This window comes from Arachis duranensis, chromosome 10 (genome assembly GCF_000817695.3).
Source record: "Arachis duranensis cultivar V14167 chromosome 10, aradu.V14167.gnm2.J7QH, whole genome shotgun sequence".
Classification (NCBI taxonomy): Eukaryota; Viridiplantae; Streptophyta; class Magnoliopsida; order Fabales; family Fabaceae; genus Arachis; species Arachis duranensis.
Genome location: NC_029781.3, coordinates 7,699,032 through 7,709,821, shown reverse-complemented (window position 1 = coordinate 7,709,821; position 10,790 = coordinate 7,699,032).

Below are 10,790 nucleotides of genomic sequence, written 5' to 3'. Positions count from 1 at the left end.
TGCTCTCTTTTCAAGTGCTCTTCATCAGTGTTCAAACTCCATCCACATTCCACGCATCTCCAGCTTCAAACAAATAACAATGTTAAGAAGACCAAAAAATTATTTAAACTGATTGTTAGAAGTTTCATATTGTTAATTATCTCTGTTATTTTAATTATGTAAGTTATTATTATTTAATTTTTTAATTTAATAAAAAATAAAAATACTATTAGAGATTAATATTGTTTACAATAATTAAATGATGGTTAAAATATTAACAAAGTGATATATAAAATTGTTAAAGATGTATTTGTTTATTTAGTTAATGAATGATGTATATTACTAATGTTATTAACAAATATATTCATTTGTTAGTTACTATTATGTGAATTTTTTGTAAAATAAATTTTGAATATTTTTGAGCAATTAATATGTTAATTGTTATTATGAATATAGATATTAGTTAGGTGTTTTAATAATTAGTTAACTGTCATTAGATATTTGATTAGTAAGAACTAAATTGTTGTTGGATAAATTATTAATATACTTATGATATTGTAATTGTAATTATGTTTTTAAATTTTTGGATACGATGATGATGATGATAATAATAATAACAATAATAATAATAATAATAGTAGTAGTTAAGTAGTTAATATATATGTATATTTTTTGGTTTTCTACAGTATTTTCTAACCCGACAAGTTGAGGATTAATCTGTAGCAGTACTGATTTCTATTTAAGAGTTTGTTGCTAGCAATGAAATTTTTGGACATAATAATTATTGTTATCATTATTATAATAATAGTAGTTAAGTAATTAATATATATTATTGGTCCATGTACATAAGTGTGCTGTTAAGAAATAATTAAATTTAGAATAGTTATTAATAGTTAATAATAGTTATTAACACTAAATTTGAAATTATTTTAATAAGTTATTTATTAATAATAACAATTTTATTATAGTGATATTAGAGTTGTTAAGATAGTTTTTAATATTTTTGGTTATATACTTAGTTAGTTTTTAAATTTTATTAGTTAATTAATTATGATTAGACATATAGTATACATAATTAATATATTTATTATAATTAAGTTTTTATGGATATCTTTATTTGATGTAAAATTTGATTACGTTTTGTAGAATTTACGGTTGTTGACGTATAACCACTTATTGCTTTCGGATCCGTACAATCTTATTGTGGAGGGACATATACGGAAGACTAGTTTTTATCAAATTTTTTAGATTGAAGTAATTCAATGTCAGGGAGTATTGGTTAGTGCATTGGTCAAAAGATAGCACCCTAATACGCATATATTTCACCTTTCAGTTGGTGAGTGTGTTGTCATATTGGAAGATGTGGTTATAATTTTTAATCTTTCGATTAATGGTCTTCTAGTGACAGGAGTGATCGTAAGTAGTTTCGATGCCTTAGAGACTGAATGCTTGGATCAATTTGGAGTGACACCTAGGAAGATCGATTACTGAAAAAATTTCATAAAGTTGACGTGGCTACGGAATCTAAAAGACCATTTAGTCTTGAATGATGAAATTGGGATTCAGAGATACATAAAGTGCCACATCATATTATTATTCGGGATGATCCCGTTTAGAGACAAGTCCGGGGCAACGGTGTACTAGAAATTTTTGCCTTTGCTGCGCGACTTTGCCAGTATCAATGAATTTAGTTGGGGATCGACATGTCTAGCGCACATGTACAAATCTCTTTGTAGGGCATCTCGTTTCAATTGCAAAAGAGGTCGATAGTCCACTAACACTTTTGCTGACTTGCGTCTGAATCCGTCTACCGTTTCTTGCGTCGATTCCTGGCAATTCCCGATTTTTTTATTGCAAATAGGTAAAACTATCTAGTAACAACTTCAACTATGTTTCATTGTATCTTAATGTGTTGGTTTAGAATTTGTTAACAAAATAAATAATACTATGTGGCGTAATTGGGAGCATGCAAATCGATCATATAAATTTCATTCTGTTGCTCAATTCAAAAGGTCATCAGATGAACTACAAAAAAGCAAAGTATGTTTTCGTGATATAAGTGTTTGTGTTTGGTATGACCTTAATATTATTTAGTGTGTAATTATGTGCTTCTTTTATATGTTCAGTTTGTATGGGAGGCTTATGGTGTTGGTCTAATTGTGTTGGAATCTAGCTTCGAAAGGTTCTGAGAAATTGTGGCTCTGGTACAAGTACTACCATGCATTATACCTCCTTGTAACTCAACAGTACTTTCTGCGGATCATGATAACACTGATAAGTCAATCACAACCTGACCCATATTGTGTACATTTGATGTAAAATGTCAGTGGTTTCGACTCATACATCCGATAATCTACACCTTTGCGGATGGTATAATCTTTTACGACCATAATGTCAACTTTTTTGGAACTTAATTCCATTTTCATGGCAAATTCACCATCCGCCACAACAGGAAGTTCTGCTACAATGATAACATGCGATAAATGTAACACCCTAACTTTTAGCACCTCATGATCGCACTAAAAGTTCGGGCATTACTTGACTTTACTCCTTGAATTTCATACTTTATTTATTTAATATTGAGCCTCTACACGTTAACTTGTTGATAGTTTTTAAGAAAAACAAATTTCTTTTTATTTTGTTATATACTTCAAGCTAAATTATGTTAGATAAACATATACTCACATAATTATTATTAATACATAATAGTTGTTCTTACAAGACTCAATTGCAAACCTACCCTTCTGTAAAAATATAACACTCTAGAAACTTCAAGGGCGAGAAGAATAAACCCATAAGCAACTAGCCAAACAAGTCTTCTATTTATCCGTAGCTTTTCAATTAGTCGTCCTGTCTATACCTCTGAAAAGGTTTTTGAAAAACATTGGGGTGAGAACAAATCCACATGTTCTCAGTAGGGAACGTGAACGCCATAATAAAGGCTGCATTTATTTCTGAAAACAGAACAGGACAAGACACTGAGAACAGGATAAGACAAGACTGATAGACAGAGACACAAAATTTTGTGTTCTTGTATTTTGTTTGGTGATAAACTAGAACAAATTATAAAAATCTAATTTATTCTCATTTTTTTTCATTCAAAAAATTTGAGATGAAAAATATAATAATAAAAAAATATAATTATGAAAAATTAACAAAAATAATGAAAAATAAGTTGTGTTCCTTGTTAGTGTTCTTGTGTCCTTCCTGTCAGGATGGGCACAAAACACACTAATTCAGTGTCTTTGGACACACTGTCTTTGTCCATGTCTCTTCTGTCAAACATGATTTTGTGTCTCTGTGTCTATGTCTCAGTGTTCTGTCTCTGTAAACAAACACAACCAAATAGAGTAAATACAAATAGTTAATTCATATCACAAAACAATTTTACTTAGAAACAGTTTTAACTCCCTTTCTTTAAATTACGTTACTTAGACAAAATCTCAGTCTCATTAACAATTCCTTATCTATAAACAACATTCCTCAAATTAATGCAATATCTAAATCCAACACACAAACATCAGTTTTCAGTATATTATTAAGACCACAACACAAGTAAAGTATCAAATCAAGCACACAAGCAAGTCACCAAAACAACCATAGTTTTTTTTATTGCGGATGGTGGCTCATGGCAGTAAGCAAAAAATGCGCCATAAAGTTATAGCAGATGGTGTTACGAAAAATGGCGGAAATGGCGGATTACGTAAAAAATACACATATATGTACAAAAAAACATGCAGAAAAATTACAAATATAATAAACTATAAAATATATCTATATAAGCAACTTTCTAGTCATAAAATATCCAATTAATATAGAAAATATAGTAGCAAATTTAGCAAATAAACATAACATCAAGTTCAAATCATAACTCAAAAGTCATAAGCAAGCCATAAAATAGAAGACATAAAACATAAAAACTATAGACTATCTAGATTCTAGCTCTCATCAAATTAATCTAAATTAACACGATTATTATCGTGTCCCTCTACCCCCTCATCATCCTCTGATTCGGTATCATTGAATTGAATATCCTTTTCTTATTCTTCATTTTCAGAATCCTCTTCATCTTTAAATTCTGGTTCTTTTTCCTCTTCCACAATTACTGCCTTTCCTTTTCCTTTTTTTGAAGCCTTAGACCCACTTGGTCCACTCTTTGCATCAAGTCTTATAGTTGCAGGTTCTTTTCTTTTTCTATTTTGTTGTCTTCTAGTATTTGTCGTAGGCTCATGTCCTCCCATTGCTTCAAAAACAAGGTTCCAACTCAAAGTGTTGTCATCTTGATGAGCCAAATCAGCATCATCATCCACATTATCATCATTTCGAAAGGTGGCGGTCCCAATTTCTCTCATTAACCACTCATTACACTCATCAATATCATTTAGTGCAATAGAGTCAACTTCATCTTTAAGGTTGTACCTCTCGATGAATTGTTGGTTATACTTTATGAAGACCAAACTCTCCATCCTTTTATGATCAAGCCTATTTCTTTTCTTAGTATGAATATGCTCGAATATACTCCAATTGCGCTCACATCCAGAAGCACTATTAGTCAAGCTCAAGATCTTGATAGCAAGGTCTCGCATATTTGAAGCTTCATGCCCATATGTCTGCCCCAAAATGCTATAAAATTAAAATAAATTTGTCTAAGCCTTTAATCGAACTAAATTTATAAAGCTTTGTAAAATTTATAACAATCTTACCAGGTGAAATCTTTTTCCTTTGAGATTTTGCAAAATTTGATCCAAAAGTCCATAGCCAGTCTTGTATAGTGCTTGCTCCTCCAATATCTTCTGTTGCACAGATTGACTTGGCACCAATCTAGTGATGCACTCAAACCACCCCTTTGTAACTTCTAAATCCAGCTCAATCCGAGGGTTTTCATAAAACAACTCGAGATCTAGGAAATGGCCGGCTGCATGCAATGGACGATGTAGTTGGCAATTCCATCTGTTGTCAATGATTTTAAAAACATCATTGTATTTGCACTTATCATTAAGAAATATTTTTATGATGCATTCCTTTGTCTTCTCTATTTCTTCATAAATATATCTGATTGGTGGCTTCTTCTCCCCATCAACAAGTCTAAGCACCTGAACAAGAGGGCCATGATCTTAAGGGTGTACTTGACATGATTCCGAAAAGAGGGCATGATAACAATCTTTGTTGCCTCCCTCCCTTTTGCCTCCTTTGACAACTTATTCTTTGTCCATTCATCCGAGGTGAACATTCTTCTCATATTTTTTTCTCCTCATAAAGCCTCTCCAAAGAGAGAAATGAAGTGGCAAATCGGGTGACTGCATGACTTACCAACTCCTTACCGTTTGTGAAGTGTCTCAACATAGCTAACGTGCTAGAGTGACTATAAGTGAAGCTAACCAATGAAATGGCCCTTTTTATAGTTTTTTGAATTAATGGTAACTTCTCAATGTCCTCAAGCATCAAATCGAAATAGTGGGCAGCACAAGGAGTCCAAAACAAATTTGGTCTTTTCTTCATCAGCAACTTACCGGCAAGAACATAATTACTCCTATTATCAGTTACAACTTGAACAATGTTGTACTCACCAATTTTCTCCACAACATCATCAAGAAGCTCAAATAATTTCTCACCAGTCTTCACATAATCAGAAGTATCAATAGACTTCAAAAATATTGTCCCAGCTGGAGCGTTTACAAGAAAATTAATAATGCTCCTTTGCCTTTTATCCATCCAAGCATCTGACATAATAGAGCAACCATACTTTTTCCATTATTCTTTATGACCCTTCAACAATCCTTTGGTGTATTCAAACTCCTCATTAAGCAGCGGAACCCTTAGAGTAGGATAACTGAGAGCAGGTAAATTGGGACCAAAGCTTCCAACAGCCCACAACATTTCTTGAAAACTCTTCAACTTTACTGGGTTCAATGGAATCCCAGCTTAGTAGAACCACCATGCTATGTATCGATGAACTCTATGAACTGCTTCCTTATTACATGCTTCCTTGATGTTCTGCTGCCTCAATTTCTCTCTTTTGTTTCTTGCAATGGCAGTTTCAGGTCTTCTAACAAACAAGTCTATTGGACCTCTCATGCTAGTTACACCCCCTCTAGCACTACTTGCACTCTCTTTAGCTGCTGCCATTGGAGTTGGATTATGAGGTTCATCAATCCCTTGAGCATCTTCCTCCGACAATCCGAACCCCAAACTCTCTAAGTCAAGTTTCCTAGTATTGACACTCTATTCTTTGGTGCTTCCCGGTGTGGCACTTTATCTTCCTCAATTTTTTATTGTAATACTCCTATAATTCAACAATAACATCTTTTGGAACTATTTTACATCCAACAACATTTCCAGGCTTGATCATTAAGTGCTCTTTTGCCCGTGTGATGCCTCCTTTCATAAATTTTCCACAAAAATTACATACGGTGTCAATGGTATTTTCTTCTTCTACTGTACTAATATATTTCCTGCCTGGGTTAACTCTATTAGAACGGACAGGAGTCGTGGGACCAATAGGGACAACATCAACAATAGGACCAGCAGAGGCAGGGGTAGGAGCATTAGAATAAAGGGCTTGTGTAAAAGTGAACATAATGAACTGAATAAAAAAATGGAAAAGAAGTTTAACACTGATTATTGATAAAGAAGGGGCAGCAGGGAAGAGAGAAAAGAAAAAATAGGAGCAGAGAAGATGAAACACGTTGTACGAACTAGCAGTGATGAACAGGTGATGAGCAACAGTGATAAGAGAACAGAGACGAGCGATGCGTCGGGTGGCATGAGGGCGTTTAGATGAGCGGCGGTGATGGATGGCAGCATGGTGCAGAAATCTAGGTCGCAGAGATGAGAGAACAGAGACGAAGAGAGGTTTTTTTGAAAAAGAAGCAGAGGATGGAGTTTTTGAATGAGGGGCTGATTACTAGCGTTAGTGGTTAGTGGGACCTGACTTATGTTTCTTAAATTACCCAAACCACCCTCAGATTTTTTTAGAACACCCGAAAATCCCCGCTATTTTTGCCATACAGATTGCGTTCCACCATGGCGCCATGCAATTGTGGCCACCATGGCGCCCCCTGTTACAACGCCATCGCTGCGCCCAGTAAATGGCGGCAGGGTCAAAACCCCACACGCCATACCGTTATGGCGCCGCCATAACCGCCATTTAAAAACACTGAAAACAACACCTCAATCACAAATAAACAAAATAAAACAAACACAATCAAATGTAAATACGCAAACAAGATGATGCATGCCTGTTCCTAGCGCAGACCATGAGCTCATCATGCGTCGGTTGTCTACCCAGAACCCGATGTTACTCGGGGCGAACCCCAAATATGGTCTCTTTACCGTATCAATTAAGCACAATTATCATCATAGGGGAACCCATGTCAATTAGGATATCTTGGCATCACGGTAAGAAACAGGCTATTAATTAGGCGAATATTCCCTCATTAGCAGTCTCAGGCTATCAGTTAGGCGGGCACTTTCGCATTAGCAATTTGGCACAAGGCCCATTCAATAAACATTTCTCAACTTTTGTTTCATTCATTGTTTCGTATTTTCTTTTCTTTTTTTATGCCTCCACATCACCACTTACTTATACATGCCTCCGCATCACCATTTTATCATACATACCTTCGCATCACCATTTAATTATATGACCCTCCGCATCACCGTTTAACATTAACTCTTTTGATATAAAACCTAACCTTTCCTTTTCCTTTAACTAAGGATATGTATGCTGCCAAAATTGGACATGCCCCTTCGGATTGAATTTAAAGTTTTATCATATTCGAATTTTAATTAGATTTGGTGGCAAACTTATTGATAATTTACTGCTGTCCTAAGAAGATTTGGAAAAATACAGCAGGCAGTTCTATTTTTGAAAAATTTATGATAAATACAATTATAATCCGACACTTCTAGATTTTGATGAGAATACACTTAACGCCCCCAAAATTTAGGACAAACAAATTTCAGATCCATAGCACCTCATTTGGTTAATTAAATATCAGTCGGAAGTGTTGTCCTGTTTTTTTAAATTAGTTCTGAATTTTCTGTGAATATTCCAACTTCAAAGAGGCATAACTAACTCTAAAAAATAGAAATGGATATGAAATTTATACTCACTTAAAATAGATTGATAGATCTTTAAAATCCTTTTAGAAGCAACTCAAAATTCTAAATAAATTGAAAGTTATAGCAGAAAGTTGGTACTACAAAACCAGAAAAACCAAAAAAATCTGTAGTAACTACTAAACTTCAAAAATTCATTTCTTTCAAATCAGTTGGCCAAATTCTATGAAATTTTTATGGAATAATCTTAACTCATTGAAATTTGATAGAAAAATAGATTGGTTCAAAAATCATGTCCGGATTGTTCCCAGTTTTTATTTTAAGTTGTTATCCAAACTGTTTAGAAATTTCTGTAGTAAAGCTTCTTAAGTTTCACTAACCAAATTGAGTCTGCTAGTTTTCTAACTTATACCAACAACCATTCCCATTACTCATCACTATATATACTTAAATTATGTCATAACCCTGCCTCGAAACCTCAGTTTCATATTCATATAAAAAATTTATATAATTTATATCATATAACCACACTTTTATAACATTAGAAATCTGCACTTCTTCTAACAATAATAAATCAACCAATGAACAGAATTTCAACAATGTCAATCTTACTAGCTTATCATTTTTAATAAAAAATTACGTCTAACAATTACCCATTACTCACAATTCTAACCCTTACAACATTCACTACGCAAAATCATCATTAATATTAGCAGCCAGTATAACTTCAAAACACAACATCATCATCAATAACGATTACATTAAATCAACAATTCAATCACCAATTACATTTATAATTCATCTCAATTTCATCAATTATTCACATAAAGCAACCATAAGCTATTTGCATTTACTCATTTAATTTTAATAGCATTCATAATTTAAAACCTTTATTTTTAAAACAAAACCTCTACCTCAACGTCGCATTTAGGAGGAATCGAAGGCGGAATTATGGCGGTAGCAAACTCAAACCGAACTAGCAATAGCAGCGGCGTTAGTGAGGGTAGCTTCGACAGCCACATGCAACTCAGCGGCAGCCTCCAATTCACCACAACGGATACCACACCAACAACACCCATGACAGCAGCATGGAAGAGTAACGGCTATGGCAGCAGTTGCTGCAACAGAGCGTCAACAGTGACGGTTCTCCATGGTGACGACAACACTGAGGCACAACTCCTCTAATTCGTTGGGGTTCTAGGCCCGTGTCTCCTCTTTCTTGTCTGGGCTCGATGGGGGCACGGCTGGGGTCAGTGGCAGTGGCTGCGTCTTCTTCCTCGGCTCTCTCGCGCAGTTCTTCCTTCCTTGTTGAACAACATCGACAGTGTCCCTCTCTTTCGCGATTCTGCTCCCCAACGGCCATGCGTATGACGACAGCAAGCCTTCAACGGCGGTTTGGCGCAGGACGCGACTCCCTCCTTTCTTCCCGTTCTCCCCGAGCCCCTTCTCTTCTCTCTTTTCCTCTTTGCTCTTTCTATATGTATTTCACTTCAGGAATTATAATGAACGTGTGTTGTGAAGAAGTGGTGAAAAATGAGTAACGTGGAGTAGTGAAGGAAGGGTGAGCGTGGCTCACTGAAGAGTAGACGAGTATGAAAGTACGTGTATGTGAGTAAGAAGAGGAGGGTGACAGATGTTAAGGTGAGGGATTTTAGAATTAGTGAAATTAGGGTTTAAAATTGGGGATTTAGTGTAAGACCCAAAACTTTTGAAAGATCTTATTACGAGTCAATTTCAGTTTATTTATTTATTAAAAATTTTAATTTTAGAAATTATTTTATTAAAGCTAACTAAATCAAGTTTTGATAATTAAATTAGAAATTTTATCTAATTTTATAATTATTGGATAATTTTCATATTTAAATTATAAAATTTAGGAATTGTAGAATAATAAGAATTTACATGGTTTGATTTAAATAATTGTAATTTGAAAACTTAATACTTTAATTTTTATGAATAAAGAAAATTAATTATGTTATCTCTAATTATCGAATTAGAATATTTATTTGAAAATAATTTGTAAGTTGATAATTAAATAGTATTTTTTTTAATAAATACTAGTGTTGGGTTAAAATAGGTTTTTAATTATCCCATTACTCTTGATTTTATAAAATTGTTATATTACTCATATGAATTTTACCCTAACTTTAATTTCCCAAAATAAAACCCTAATGGAAATAAAAATCCTTAATTCCTTCTAAGCTAATCTTAGCCGCCCTTGTTTCGCCTTTCTAATCTAACATACAGCAGCAATAGTAGAAAGCAAGAAAGAAAAAGAAAGAAAGAAACGGTGAGGGCAAAAAGGAAGAGATCTGGGGAAAAGGGAGACCGGGAAGGAGGGGGACCGCGTGCAATCGTCACCGCCGTGCCGCCGCTCCGTTGCCGTCGAGCCACACCACCATCGCAGGAAGGAACCAAGGGGAGAGAGAGCGACGCGTTTGAGAGAGAAAGAGAGAGGGAGCTGCTATCGTCTGCACCGCCGCACCCTATTCGCGTTGCCGTCGCTGATTGGTGGAAGGGAGGAGCAGAGCGCGCACAGAGGAGGAGAAGCCGTTCATCACTGCCAAACCTCCATCGCCGCGATTCGCCGCCGCTGAAGCTCGTCACTGTTGCCGTTCCACCGCCGCAGAGAGAGGGAGTGACGCGATTAAAGAGAGGAGGAGGAAGGACACCCGTGCGCCGTCGGAGCCAGTGTCACCCAGTCGCCGCCGTTCGTGCCTTGCCGTTGCCATTCAAGCCACTAGCAAGTC